We start from the raw sequence: 16,091 nt of genomic DNA, 5'->3' as shown, positions 1-16,091 counted from the left end.
ATTAAATTTAGCTTTTGATTGAAACGTTTTGGGTTAAACGACACGGAACGAATGTAGATTTAACGGTCTGCACACATGAATATAAAATTACCATATCAGCAATAAGGAAGGAGTATTTTGATTGCAGAGAAAATTTAACACAACGATGGTAATTCGCTGTTTTAATGCATGTCACGACACTAGAGCACTGAGTAGATGAACTTTTTTTTCATGTTTTATCGGAGGGGAAGCAATTGCGAAGTTCACAGATAGAAGCTCGATTTTGGTGTTTTTAGGTTTGATCGATCAAAGATAAAAATTGGTAATATAGATTGAAATAACCTCCTATTCATAGCCGAAATCAATATTCCAAAGAACTGCCCAAAACTGACAACGCTGCGTCATAGACGTTGCATTATTTAAGTATAACATGAATTACCGTCGTGTATTAAAATCTTAAGTCAGCTTTGTAAATCTAAATAACATTATTAGTTCAGTAATCGATTTCCACACTTCTGCCAGACGCAATAAAAAGAGATGATAATCTACAGAAGGCTTTACAACTTATTTGTAATCGTAATCCGATCAACCAATGACATTAAACAACATGATGCGCAACTCCGGCATTTTTGGCCGAAGATCGTATTCGATAGCACGCTCCAATGCACATACTTGACGAGACGAAACCGAGCGGATGTGTGTTGCTTTCAAGGCATAGCACGAATGGTGTTCGAGCCTGCTTCGACAATTGTTGTGGTTTTTAATGATATGTGGAAAATTGAAGGTAAAAATAAATCGGAAAAAAGTAAGGTTAATACTATTGTTGTATATCACACCCGGGCATCGCACTGTTAAGTACATGCGGAAAAGCCAGCTTTTGTCAAATACTACGAAGTTATTAATTCAGTACGGTACGTAGTTGCCCATTTGCCGAAATTGCATATTTACTTACCCCTTATGGTTTCAAATAGTTCGTGCACCTCCATTTAGATTTTTTTAATCAGTGAGGATATATACTTATTGCTGTAACATACTATTGCTCATTCACTTTTATTTGCGTATTGGATCAACGGGTTAACAAGTTCACCTAAAATTTCACTCATACCGGTCTATATTGTATAGTCTGATCTCTCAGGTATTTGGAGCCACGAATGCTTATAATTTTCTGACTAAACCCCTTCATTAGTTGGTTTATATACCAAATTCAGTAAAACATTTTTTACAAAAAACATAAGATATTGGATTTATTAGCTTTTCCATTCTGAATCATATAGACTGCTTTATTTATTCTTAACGAAAATTAATACATCTCCTCTCCTACAGATGTGAAAGTTGTGAACAGACCTGTCTAAGCATTGTGAGACTCCTGCAGCACAAGAGGCAATAGCAATAATAGTGAGTATATCAATCAAGAAATTAGGCCGACATAAAACAAAACTTTCAACTATTCGTCTAACCTCAATTTCCTATTATTTATTCACAGGACAACTGTAGCTGAAGGGGCGATATCAGAAGTCTGGCGACATATCAGTGACAGTTTGATTCCAAGGAATATGATTAGAATACTCCATAAATGTTTGCAATAGAAGAACAACCTATGGAGGAATGCAAAGACATTTGACCCTCCGGTAAAGTTGTGTATGGCCCCTACATCCTGCAGGGCTTGAGGGAAATAACTAAAAATTCCAAAGCGTAAGACTGCATAAGCGGTCTTCTTTGTAAAAAGGCACAAAATATGCCAGACATACTTAAAACAGCTTTGAAAAATGAGGATTACGGTTCACTGACTACACCTGTGTTATATTTGGTTCATCAAATTTTGGTAGTACTATAGAAGAAATTCAGAAAAGGGTATAATCATGATTCATGATAAAATAATGTTATATATTTTGGACAACTTCAATCTAGACCAGGGATGTCAAACTCGCGGCCCCAGAGAACTTCCAGTGCGGCCCTCGAACGCTTAACAATAATTGTAATAGTATTTTGGAATTTTTTTTATTTAAATGTAAAAGATTTTTCAAACCTTTTAAAGTGAAATTGAATATTCACACAGAAAACAATTTACTGAAAGTAGTTTTAGAAAGTTAATTTTTTTTTGTTCACATTTTGACTCAATTAAGAATACACATCAAGCTAGCAAAAGAATACTGAATAAAACACTTGAGTGATTAAATTAAAGTACACGAAGAAGGTGGCATTTTCGAAGAAAATGGGAGTTGCAATATTTCTGCATTTCACAAAATTCTGAAGAACATTGTTTAATTTGTCATATTTCCATCAGTACAATGAAAAACACAATAAGCTCAGCAGTCAATATGACAAATTCGAAGACCAACTCCGAACAGAAAATTTTCATGTGTTTGTATATTAATATAAATATACAACGACTTAGTTACTAAAAATCAATATCAATAATAATTCAAGCAATCCTATGCCATGCAATGTAGCGTGAAATGTCTTGTCGAAAAAATCTGTCATTTGTTTTTTTACTGATCTATACATGAAATGATAAAAGTAACTTTTTTGCATTACTGGAATTAATTAAACTTTTGCAAAGATACAGATTAACCCATGATCATGTGACCTCGTTAGTTAGAGTTGGTACTATAAAATCATTTCAGCCTGGCCTTGGTATGCTGGTGACACAAAGAAGATGCCAAACGTCAGGACAAATGTAATTAAAAAACATTGAGTTTATACTGTAGTATTTTTGTTAATTTTAGGTTCATATATTTAGATTAAGTCATTTTTAGTGTATATATTATTCGTTCCTTAACCAAGGCTTGTTCAAAAATGATTTTGATGGTTGTACATGTAATTTTATACAGTAACTTGCAATAATAGTGGAATGCAAATATTAATATGTAATTGCATTTGAAATTAAAGAAAATAATGAAACTTAATCCAACTGATTAGTTGCATCACAATATATGTCACAAACTAAAACTATCTGAAAAATATCTCTCGAGTATACATTATCAAAAACTGTTTGCGGCCCTTTTTACAATTTCCAACATGCAATGCGGCTCTCGAAACCCATGAGTTTGACACCACTGATCTATTCTAGACGATTCAAGCATTGCTTTGGGAAATAATATCACTTCAATTAAATTGAAAAAAAATCTCGCTATATTAAATACAAAACCGTTGCTATCATAAAGGTAAACCAATTCAGCCACTCGGAATATATTGGCCTTCACAAAGCAATGGAGGCAGAATTGAGAGTTCATGAGCTATGAACTTTTGTTCTTTTCTTTGTCTTGAACTTTCCATACTCCACAGCCTCTATTAATTTTTTTTTAATTTTAATTACCATGTGATGGTCATACATACTGTATCTTTGTATTTTCTGTCATGATGTATTATCTCAATGTGTCAAACTTTTAATTAGTGTGTATATTTTGCTTGCAGATTACATGAATGTATTGTCTTGCTTATTACCTCAGCTTGGAGTATTGACAAGAAAAAAGTGCCCGTAAATTACGTAAAAAATGTTTAACTTTTTGATATAATCAGAATTCACATTTAATAGGAATTATAAACAGCCAACAATCAATGAGAATTATATGCAAAATTCCTCAGATTGAATTTGTCTTCTAAAATCGGAGGAAGGCACAACATATAGGTAGTTTCCATTCACACAAGTCTTTCAAGAAGACTTGCTCGAGACAAACTAAATGAGCATCGTCAGGTGATTGGTAAGGCTGCAAGTTGAATCAGCCCTGCAATCTCCTGCATAGAAGATAATATTAATTAGCGGGCTATGAGCTAAATTCCTAAATTTAGACACAAACCTATCTACGAGGCATTATGTACCAGTAATGTTACCTACGATTAACTGAATATGTAATATGTCTAATAAATCCACCTACTAAAACAAGTTCGATAGGTGCAAACTTTGTGTTATGAAATTGTATCACAGCACCTTTAAGAGAAGTAAAAACAGTTTTGCTGTTTTGTATGACAAAACCTCTTTAAATGAAATTTCAATGTTTAAGCGCAAACATTAAAATTACTAACTTTGAACTTTGTCATTATCTGCAAAATGTTTCACACAAATCTTTACGCTATCGCGTTTGTAATATTCTCTGATAAAAAAAAACGTCTATGATGTTCAGAATTACTCTTTACAGCTTGTCTGCCATTCCAGCTTTCCAAATGAGCAAAACTTCTCAGATATAGAGATTATTTTCTTTCGTTACAGGCGCAAAAAGGCAGGTACTACACGTAAAGAAGACGCCGAGTAGCAAAAGCAATCGGAAAACCGTCGCGAAAGGCGACGAGAAATATGTGCATTGGAGCGTATCATGAAATACAATCTTTCGCGTGTAGTCTTATAGAGTGACGTCAGAGTTGCCTATCATGTTGTTTAATGTCATTGGATCAACTCACAACCAGTGGCAAGAAATCAATACGCTACAAATAATTTATACCGACGCAGTATAAACACATGGCATTGTGGCCTTGTCAGTACACCAAGTTAGATCTTTCAATGTAGGCATGACTAAAGTTTCATTCTAGGTGTTTCCCGCATTTTAATTGAAAACCATAAATCTTATTTCACGTTTTGCGAACCAAAATCGCTGTTGTTGATAACTGTTTGTTTGCATTGATAAGCTCAGAAATTGGTTTTGTTGATATGCGGTCTGCTTACAGTAATTGAATTCTGCTGTGGGCGATCTGCAAATGTAAACGCCTCTTGAAATAAAGCCCGCATAATTATGCGGAAAATTTTCTGAAAATCTTTTCTCATCACAAAAACACTAGAATGAGCAAAACATGCGTCAACACTTCTATAAAAACTACATACGTTAGACTTTTTTCTGTCGCTGTTTATTTGCCAATTACTATCTTGCTTACTTCTCACCTATTTCGAATTTTTCTATTTATATTTCTTGTAACTAATCTACTGCGATTACATCCGGTATTTATCTTCGTCTTCCCAAACTGGATCTGAGGATTTATTGGGCTGAGAATGATCATTACTCACTAAGTACCTATCATACATAATTACAAATCAATACTGTTGCAGATTGTTGTAAAATAACGAAACTTATATATATATACTCAAAGTGTATATATATATAAGTGTGTATCTTGCTTGCATTTGCAATTATTATCGGCGATTACTAGCATACAGAACTCAAAAATACCACGCTTTTTAATAGTGAAATTTAGACACAAATTAAACTGCAAATAAAAAACTATCTGCAAGTTTTTACAAGACCGAACGTTCAACTTATTTCTCTCAGGAAACCAAATCCACATTTAGGTTAATTACATATCACGATAGCAAAGGTGCTAATTGCTATCAACGAAAGTTTTAATTATCTTCTCAAATACAAACAGCATCGAGTAAATTAGTTGACTACGCACTGTTCGCTCGTGGCGTATTCCAGATATCCGATAGATATGTTCATCGCACTAGAATCTCGCAGACTGGCATGATATGAAGTTATTATAATTAAGAAAATGATCCATAATTAGCCATGTTAATTGATTATCAAATCCTAATCGTGATAAATGTCTGAAAACAGACCTTAAGCTCCACCTAGATATTAATTAATATGGTGATTTGCTATACTAGAACATAGCCACTTACGAAAAATGAGTATCAAGATTCACCATAGTTTGTGTGCTATAACTAATATAGTATAAGAAACAGTTTTTCTAATTAATTCAACAAACGCAACAAAATAGTGAATATAAATCACTGTCTGTGAAATTAATCTAAGTTTCTAAATTTAACGAACACTTTCTTCATACGTTCGAAGATTACTAAAATATTCTTTTGCCTCAAACCTGTAACATTCCCAATCATGAGACTGAGCAATGTTGGAAACCAATAATGTCCTGTCGCAGTAGAAATTTCAATATAATATCATAATCCGCGGAATTGAACTCTGTGAACATGTTCAGGAGGAGATTAATTAATGCGAATGAACGAAAATACATGTCGAATGTTACTTCAGTAGTTACATTCTGTGATATAGGGTTTCTATACGCAACCAAGTACCCAGTATTATTTTAATTTATTCGATTATTGAGTAGTTTAGACTGCAGAACTACTCAATGAAATCACCAAATTCAAGAACGTAATGTACACTAGCAAAAGTCAGGGAATTTATGCAGCTATGCATTACCGCGCTCCAAAGAGTGGGTGTGTATATATAGATTAGGCAACGAAAATCCAATTACTCTGCTGTTATTTCGCGAACGCGTTTACGCTGCCAGAAACAAATGAAAGTAAATCGAATTTTAGCAAGTTCATGCAGATTTACTACATAAACCGCAGTGACTACACCACTGCAAGAACTAATTATAAATCACCATGGAGAATATCAAGAAAAACTACAATATAACAAGGCAACTGTCATGATATTTATTGGTAAATGAATCCAACAATTGTGCATGCTGTTGCTGGCGTGGTTTTATATCTCATATCACTCTCTCTCTTTTTCTCACACACACACTCTCCTTCGTTCTTTCCGTGTCCATTATATACAGCTCATTACTTAACAAATATTTGGGACAACTCTTTTTTGCCACAGAGTATATTCTGTAAATAAGTGTTTCAAATGATCATAAAGATATATAATTATATACAAATATATACTGCTCTCGACAAAGACGCATGACCTAAAATTTGCAACGTCCCAACATAGCCAGACTGACGGATTGTGAACTAAAAATCATGTAGAGGTGGTGAATGTTTTCACGAAAGTAACGCTTTAGTATAATACAAGAATATGGAAAGAAACAACAATTTTCAACAATTGATAATAAATAAATTATGATTCATAAAGTTTATGATAAAAAAGTGGAAATCATAGAAGTATGACTAATCGTTCAATCTAGTAATATTTTTAGTATGTATGTATGACTACGATGGTTCAAAAGGGGAGAAACGCAGGGCAAGTAATCACAGCTTGTCTGTCCCGTGATTTCAGAATGCATTTTACGTTACAAGTAATTGGATAGAATAAACCGCTTTGAAATGATAATAATAACGTATTCATAAATTATTATTTATTGCGTTGATACAACAAACATTCAACTTGATAAAAAATCTGGAATACTGTCAAAATGTAAAATGTTTTTCTTGTTCAAAATTGCTATTATTTGAAAGGATATCACATCTAGGCACCTAATACACACTCATCTTTAAAACGATGTCGAATATTTTGCCTGTGATACTATCGCTTAACTAATCCCATATGTACGTACTCCATGTAATATACCATGTATGGATATAAAAAATCAATATAGTGTGCGACTTGTGAGAATTGTATTATCAAAACTGTCTGAAATTCTCTAATAATATTAATAAATAAATAGCTTTTAATTCGCGCACATTATTAGTCTATTGCTATTCGATAATAAAAAATATTATGACGTTCAACTGAAAACACAGATGTAGAAGAAAAATTTGACCTGCAGTATGGTTTCCGGTTAACTTAATATTTCTGGAAAAATATGATGGTGAAATATAATTACAAAAATATGACTAACATTATTCAAAAAAGCTGACTGGCTTAGAAAAAACAACTCAAAACTAGAAAAAAATGCCGCAAAGTATGTTATTTTCAATGTTTTCTAAAGCAAAATTACGCTCAGTAGTTCAATTTAGTCACATTGTCAATCAAAATCCTCGATTACGGACCAGGTTGCACCAGCTAAATTTAATTGATAAGTTGTAAACTGGCCTCTTTGATTGAACGGTCTTAACTTGTAATTAATACCAATTGACAACCTTGCGATATAGACTGATTGCTGATTACCGGATTGCGTAAAACACACAAATAATTATTGTGAAGGATTAGCTTTCGACGATAACATCACATGGATGTGGACTCAAGAATGGTAATGAAATTTTATTTGAGTAAAATATCCTGAATGCCATACAGTAAATGAACGATATCCAATGTAGCTGCCCCAGTACGCTTTATGAATTTTGAAAAAGGTAAATACACTTCGCTTTTGTTCTTTCTACTTTCAATATACGTTTAACCTATTTTGTTAGTAATCTCTCATAGAAAGTTTGATATTAGGACACAATACCCTTATCTCATTGTACGGAACTTATCACAAATAACTCCAAGATGGTGATCCGTTTGTGCTAATACATTCTAATACACACATGTTGCAAATTTCAAAAAACCGACCACCTGGGAACACTAACTCAAACTATCCGTAACACAACAATATGGTACATAATTTTTACGACTGAAGTGTGACAAATTGGTGGTTTTATTAATCTCAAAACTTCTATTTAAATTACCAAACACCGACTACGCTCGAACCATGAGTATATCAAGGATAAAAGCGATGCCAACTGTTAAATAACATCTTTCATACATGCATTCGCATATTGGAAATTTTTTTACGCAAAAGTTACGAGTATCCGTCCGCGTTTCGAGGCCGAAGGGCACATCACGCCTCTCGATCAATTTACGCTATTTGAAAGCCGGTAGTCGCATTCTGTCACTTTTGGATTATAGTAAAATGGCAATTAGTAAAGCGGAGATTAATTAAGTGTGTTTATTTGTCTCTTCTGTTTGTTTATGACGTTGTATTGACGGGTCATTGTTACCCAATCCTTGTCGTCGTGTCGTATTTCTAGATCTGTGAATACAGGTTTACATTTCGTGTTGTCCATTGTCAAGCCGTATTACCAAAGCTAATTTATTTATAAATATGAATGTTTTGAAATATTAAATCAATGCACATATCCACACAGATTTGTTTATTTGAGAATCAATAATCTCATTTAATTTAAGTTTCTGAAATCGTATTTACGGAGAATAAAGTGACGCAGTCTTGCCGACCACAAAGCGAAAATCAAACTGCGCCATTTTTAATCGGATACAAAAAAACGAACCATTCCCCAGAGTTCGGCATTTACATATTATGTTTCTGTGATCGAACCCGAGAACCATTTCCTACGCTTCGCCATATAGGCTAGCACTAAATAATACAATAATTTTCAAAAAAGTAAACAAGTGATCATGTTTGGCTGTAGCATACACATCTTGTGTAGCTGCCGAAAAAATCAAACCGACTGTCTAGGATGAATCTAAATAGCTCTTCATGGAGAATGCCTTCAAATAGCGATTGGGACCGTCCATAACGTGTTCATATGCGACGTCACATTTTTTTATTATTCGATGCGTTTCATTTCGAATAATAAATCCGAATTGGGAAGTTTGTCTTATGTTCTCTACGATGTGTAATGCTATAAGGATAGAAAAAATGTTAAATGAATGTAGTAATTACTCATATTTTATTATTCATAAAATTAGTCTCGGTTATGCTGCCAGTAGTAGAACTCAAGCGACATCTCGCGACCACGTTATTAAAATGGATGAACGAAATTCGGAAAATGGGGACCGTGTTGTTGCATACTTTATCGCAAAGTTACTGCTATTATTAGATCAATCCACACCCAATACTTCAAAGAATTATAGTAACCATACATATATATCCCAAAAATTGAAACTTTCGTGAGAGTCATTTATTGTCGAGTGATACTGGTTATTAAAATACCTTGTGATATATAATATTTAGAATATTCGCTCAACGCTGTGTGCCATGGCGATCGATAATAGAATAATTGTAGTGCGGAATTGCTAGAAAAGGGTGAATGGCGCAAGACTTGAAGCAGTTAAAGTCATCACAGTTGGAGAAACAGCTATGAACTTTACCCGAATTAAGTTTTTGGCGAAAAATCCCCGCATTGCGGTACAATAGAAACCAATCGCATGCCACCATTTTTCTTTAATGCCAACTGCACACGTGAAGCTATGTACCCTTCCCTGTCCGTAAGAGTTTCCGCGAATTTCTCCAAGTCAAAGTAACAACGTCATTTGAACTTATGTGACAATGTAATATGCAGTTGTACAGAAATCAAATACTGTTAATATTTTTTGATGGTAGGCTAAATAATTTTAAAAACAAGCACACTGCTCAGCGCGTGAAATACGACTTTAAACCACTGTCCCCCTATCGAAGTGTTTTGTTCAAACTTAAAAATAGGCTCACTGCACTGGCACAAAACTCACTAGCTAGACCACTGTTTCTTAACCAGTGGGCCATGGCCCACAGTAAGATTTTGAGGTTGGCCACAGAACTGTTGAAAGTTGCTAGTTTTATTTATGCCACAATAGGTAAGTTTGATTGTAGCTGAAATCAATGACGATGATGTTTCTGCTATTGAGAGGTAATTCTCATTCTAATTATAAACGTTTCGGTGGCCATTTTCGCAGAAAGATCTTGATTTTTCCTGTAGTTTTCCCCTTGCAATGAAAAGTTAATGGGCAACAGGAATTTTTAGGCAACAAAAATGGGCCACGGAAGAAAAAAGGTTGAGAACCACTGCTCTAGACAAAGTAGGTTGGATACAGAAATTGTACTTTGTATTTGCCTGTATATATAATAATATTCTTACCTATACATAGTTATGTATACCTTATAAACTATTTAGAGTGTGAGTATATATTTACTGCTAAACCCAATTTGCGAATAGGGTCCCAGATAGCACAACTACGTTGGGCCAACGTTATAATCCGCCGGCAGCCGTTGTACGCGGTTTTACAACCATCTACCATGGTAAGGCCATCATTGGCATTCAACGAAACACGCCATAACGCGATGAAATTGGCGCGCGATTCGAATATAGCACATGGGGTCGCCATTCATTTTGGCGGTACTCGTAATCGATATCCTGTTACGAGGTTTTTGCCGTGGATTAGACAGTGAAATTGAACTTTAAATGCTATCATAGTATGAATGGCGAAAGTAGAGATAGTTGTAACCGTGTAAGTTAATCTCATGGTACCGGTACAAGTACCCTAAGTGCGTTGTCAGATCACAGTTCATAAGGGTGATACCTACGGTAACGGCACCATACCGGTATTACATATTTATCCCTGGACACCGTAGGTACCGGTACCGGTAACGATAGGATAGGATTTACATATTTATCCCGGGGGAGAGGAAAGCCGATAAGACGGCTTATCCATATGGCGAACCACGGCCTCTCGTCCGGTTACCATTCCAAGTCGGGTATGGGATTAGTTTTTTACTGTATTGTTTGTTTTTTTCGGAAGCATGGACTTGGTGGTGGAAGAAGGCGTAACCGACCAGCGGTTACGTGAACCACCCAACGGCGGCGAGGAGTCCGGCAATCCTCTCGCACATAACCATCCCTGCATGGGATTCGAACCTGCGAACCCACGCAGAGTAATTAGAGGTGCGGTGACGAGCGTACCGGTATTCCTAACGCTTAGCCCGTTGAGCCACACCGCTGCGCCGAACGAGATGAGGTACCGTACTTGGTCTTTTGGCATTTTTTTGTTAAACTTTCTTAGGCTGCCATCTCTCATTTACCAGTTTTCGTTATCGAGTACCGGTAAAAGTTACATATTTATCCCTGGACACCGTAGGTACCGGTAACGACAGAACGAGATGAGGTACCGGTACTGTACGTTACCATACTTGGTCTTTTGGCATTTTTTGGTAAACTTTCTGAGGTTGCCATCTCTTATTTACCAGTATTCTGGTATTCGTTATCGAGTACCGGTATTGGTCCTTCATCCCTAGATATGATTTTTTATATTTACTTTATTTGTCTAAGTCCAAACATTTCCGCAGCCCAAATCCAACCCGTTGGACGACTTAATCCAGTATTCTGAATAGTTGCACATTTGTGAACCTTCTGTCTGATGAATTTCAACAAATCTAAATACAGATCTCAATTGGCTGAAATCTAGCTCAAGGATAATTGTTTTCCCTTTTTGTTTTTATAACACTTTAAATAAAATTTTGTTTCTAAAGTATAACTTTTTACGCCACACATGCGAGATGCGACATGGCCCGCCAGTCTAGGTGCGCAAAATTTTTGCACGTGGTCCGAGAACTTTGCCCAACCCTGCTCTAGTTCATATTTTCAGCTTTGTTGAGAAATAAATTACTGATTTCTGAATAATATCTATTTTGTTTTAAAATTCAATAGAATTATATTGGGTATATATTAATATGATTTATTATCAGTATATAGGCCTATGCTATGTAAGCTTACCCAACCAACCCTAATTAAGTGTTATTATATTTTAAAGTGAATTGGAAAGTAGACCGCTAGCAAAAAAGATTCGGGCGACTGGGCGAAGCCCATCTCTGTACAATGACTGCCAAATGTGCATGCAACTGTGCAAAGCCCAGCGACTCTAAAAGCATGAAGTATTTTACGGCACATCCTTTACAAATGTTTGGACATATTTTGTGTAATATCCATTTTTTTTCCGGTCATTCTAAATAATTATTACCGATTAGATATCCTGTCAAGTGTCAATATTACCATTGTAAGTTTAATGATATATACCATTTTTATAATACAGTAATAGGCCCTATGACAATGAACTGGAAAATTCACCTGCTTCAATTCCCTCTTTCACACAATCATACACTGTGTCATTTCAAGCATCTCAGTGTTTCAATGTGGACAATGCCCAAAACAGGTGTTTTTGTTTTATAGTTTAATAGTAGCTCCTTGCATATCTGTGCCACAAAATATTGCACTATAGCTAGATATATCGGTTGAATAATTACCTAGTACAACATCATGTGGTTAATACCGTATTTTCCGACGAGTAAGTCGCTTTTCTAGACCCAAATTTTTGGCCTGATTTTGGGGGGGGTTGTCTTATTAGGCAAGTATGATCATTTTCATTTTTTTGTCGCCTTATTATTGAATCCGGACAATAAAACACCTTCGACGATAGCATCCCCCACGTCCTCTTCTGGTTAGTTTGAATAAATCGACATTCTCGTGCTGTGAATCTGGAATTTCAATGCTGCGATTATCATATATGGATTGAATATTACGCTACAAGAAAGAGTCATTATAGGCTATTTTAACCAATGCGCAAACGCGGCGACCGCTCGAAAGGCATTGCATGGTAATTTAAGATTCCCGACGTTGATGCGATTTTACTACCCCGACTTATTAATCGGTTATATGCAAAAACCCATTTTTTCAGGCTTAAAAACAGGCCTCGTCTTATTCGCCGGGTAGACTTATTCGCCGGAAAATACGGTAATTAATATTAATGAAAAATTTATATTCTGGTATTTAGTATAGGCCATTCGTTCACGTTTATCATCTGAAAGACAATCATGTACTATACATTGGGTAACACTAACTTGATTTTCAGAGATCAAGCCATGCTTCAATCCAGTCCATGGAAAAATTGTTGGGACAGGCGGTAGAAACTCTTATGCTACAAGCTACGGCATCTGCAATTTTCCACTGATTATAGTGTGGACTCGGACATACCGGAATTGATGAAATTCATTGTCTGATTACATTTTGATCCAGAATACATTCAAGGATGAAAAAATGGCTCGTAAGTTGAATATTTTTATAGGCTGATTACGGACACTTTACGGCGGTGGTTCCCAAACTTTTTTTTCCGCGACCCCAATTTTTGTAAAATCACAAACTACAGATACTTGCGACCCCACAAGGAAAAATCATTAAAAATCAATTTATTCTATTCTGAATATTCTATTTAATCATTCTGATGAAAATCGACTGTAAGTTTGCAGGGCGTTGGTGTAACGTGGTTGTACTTAACTGTTTAGTTCAGTGGTTCCCAACCTTTTTACCCCAGCGGGCAAGCAAAATTAATTTAAAAGAGTTCGCTGACCGGTAACACATGCCATCGTATGAAGACCACGATGTAAAAATCTCTGAGATTCAGAATATTTGTTTAGTTTTAGTACAATGTTAAAATATTGCAGATTACTCCATAATTAATTCGAAAGCTAAACAGAACATGAAAGTAAAATAGGTGAAAATACCTTTGCTGGGTCTCATCTTATTGAGTGCCTTTTATTTTTTGTCGTTTTGTTTTTGACTGCATGAAGCGCTTCGAAATTATGTATGAAATACAATATGCCCCATATTTTCGCTTTGTGTTCAAGGAAGATTATTTAAATGTCTAAATACGATCCGATTGCAATATTAAAATTGTTCACTTTTATACGAATGCGATGTGGACAAAACACATATGTGTTTATTTTAGAGTAGATACTCGCGATAATTAACATATAGCTTTTGCAACGGATGGAAACCTTTTCATTAAATGTATTCTCATAATTGTGCTTATTTACTCATTCCAGATAGGATATTTGTCAAGTCTCGGAGGTTGCTCCAAGAAAGACTGGATTGGAAAATCATGAGCTCAATTATAACAAATTTACTCGCCCGCTCTTTCAACTGTGCTGGACGCGGTGGATAAGAAGGTGTGAGTGGGACGCCCTTAGTTTCTGCTATTAAAGGTACCGGTATGTAATATGTTTATCATATTGTTCCACCATCTTTCTCTGCTCTACCCTCTTCTATTTTATAAGTATAAGATTATTTTGACTCCAAATCAGCTTAAGATAATTCATAAGGGAAATGAACAAAAATTGATTAAATAGAATCTGACAATCTGGAGTGAAAACAAAACCTTAATTAAGATTAAAGCGTAAAGAATATAAGGTTTTGCCAAAAAGATGCCTATCGTTTTCATGAATTAAATTAAGTTATACACACACAACAACAACAGAGATATAATAAAATAAAAACAGGCGAGAAAATTTAGATAAGTTGGGTATATTAAACTAATAAACGGACTAGCAAACAAAATGTACTTGCCAGTTGCCACACCATTCATTTTTATCATTATGATTGTTAAATTGAATAATGATTTTGTAAACAACTCTGAACAGTAAAGAAATTGAATGTAGATTTTGTATACAAAAGTGAACAGTATAGAAAAATATTTATTAAGGAGATATCGCCAAGCTGATTATGGTTAGAGTCAAGTGCCAAATTGCCAATCCAATGTTGCCAGAGTTTGGTGCATAATGGCGAACAGTGGATTTGGAACTTATTTGTATCTTCGCAACAGCAAATGATGAAGTTACAACTAAATTTATTGTAAATCAATTAAACAAATAGACTAATCATGGTGCATGATGTTTCTAATAAGATAGATGAATTTCAACAAGGAATATTTCAAGACATTTTAGTCAGATAAAATCTCAAATCATCATTATTCCCTCCAACAAATATTCCCCTCAAAACGTTGTCTACACCCCCCTTGCGGAACCAAGAATTTCTGTATTTCTCAATTATTATCGTCTTGTCAATGTAAGCTTCACTCACACATTTGCGACTGCAGAATCTTGGCTTAAGATTCCCACTCTGAAAATTTGTTGGGATGCAGTCATTAAAAACTAGGCGTTGAACTCTGGTGCTGTAATTTGCTAATACTGCAATTTAACACAGAATTTTTATATTTTTCAGCTCTGGATGATCTGGCAACGAACTCCGATTAATTTTATTACATGTATACATATTTGTAAAATAAAGACATTTTGCTATCTTTTGTATTTTATTATATAAATAATGTTAGATTAGTGGGAAATTTCTATGTAGTATAGATCCATACCCTGTCTGTACAACACATCGCCTAACTCGGCCCGACCTTATGCCACGATTGTATTACAACGTGTCGCCTACGTAGGCCCGGCCAAATTTTACGATTGTGTTACAACGTATCGCCTACGTTGGCCCGACCGTTTGCCACGGTTGCATTACAGCGAAAGGACCGACGTTGGCCCAGCGGCCAAATCTTCGCTGGAACATGGTTGTTCGCCATTATTGGGCCGGTGGTTCGAACAACGTTCGGCCATGGTTGTTCCGACGTAGTTGTGCTATCTGGGGTTCTTCCCAAATTAAACCGATAACAGAAACATACTTTTTATCTTTTATATAGAGTGTGGGACAAATATTCAGAGAAAGATTGGAAACCACACGGCGATTTTAGTTGGTAAGCTTAGCGGCAACAAGTCGCTGCTCAATAATCAGCTTTGAGAGAGAGAGAATTGTTTTATTGTTTCGTCAAACCAGAAAACACATACAATATATATATGATAGCAAAATGGCCCCCCCGCAACTTACGTTCTGCAGTGTTTCCTATGATCGAATACCGATTTTACTGGTTGTTAAAAATACAATTGTACAACTTTCGTGGTCACGTTTTTATTAATTATATCCT

At 35.3% G+C, this 16,091-nt stretch overlaps 1 long non-coding RNA gene across 2 annotated transcripts; it reads left to right on the top strand.

Annotated features, from left to right (window-relative positions):
- The first annotated feature begins 12,380 nt into the window (after positions 1-12,380).
- On the top strand, positions 12,381-15,562 carry LOC144430355 (uncharacterized). Of its 2 annotated transcripts, none has more exons than XR_013479484.1 (3): positions 12,381-12,497; positions 13,194-13,385; positions 14,164-14,560. It is a non-coding gene; the product is annotated as an uncharacterized LOC144430355 (long non-coding RNA). The 2 variants fall into 2 exon arrangements; XR_013479483.1 differs by lacking the exon at positions 12,381-12,497 and adding an exon at positions 15,338-15,562 and having other exon boundaries at positions 13,055-13,385; positions 14,164-14,322.
- Positions 15,563-16,091: the final 529 nt, after the last annotated feature.

This window comes from Styela clava, chromosome 12 (assembly GCF_964204865.1).
Source record: "Styela clava chromosome 12, kaStyClav1.hap1.2, whole genome shotgun sequence".
In the NCBI taxonomy this organism is placed as follows: Eukaryota; Metazoa; Chordata; class Ascidiacea; order Stolidobranchia; family Styelidae; genus Styela; species Styela clava.
Note: the sequence above shows the minus strand (reverse complement) of the source record. Positions and strands in the feature narration are given on the sequence as shown.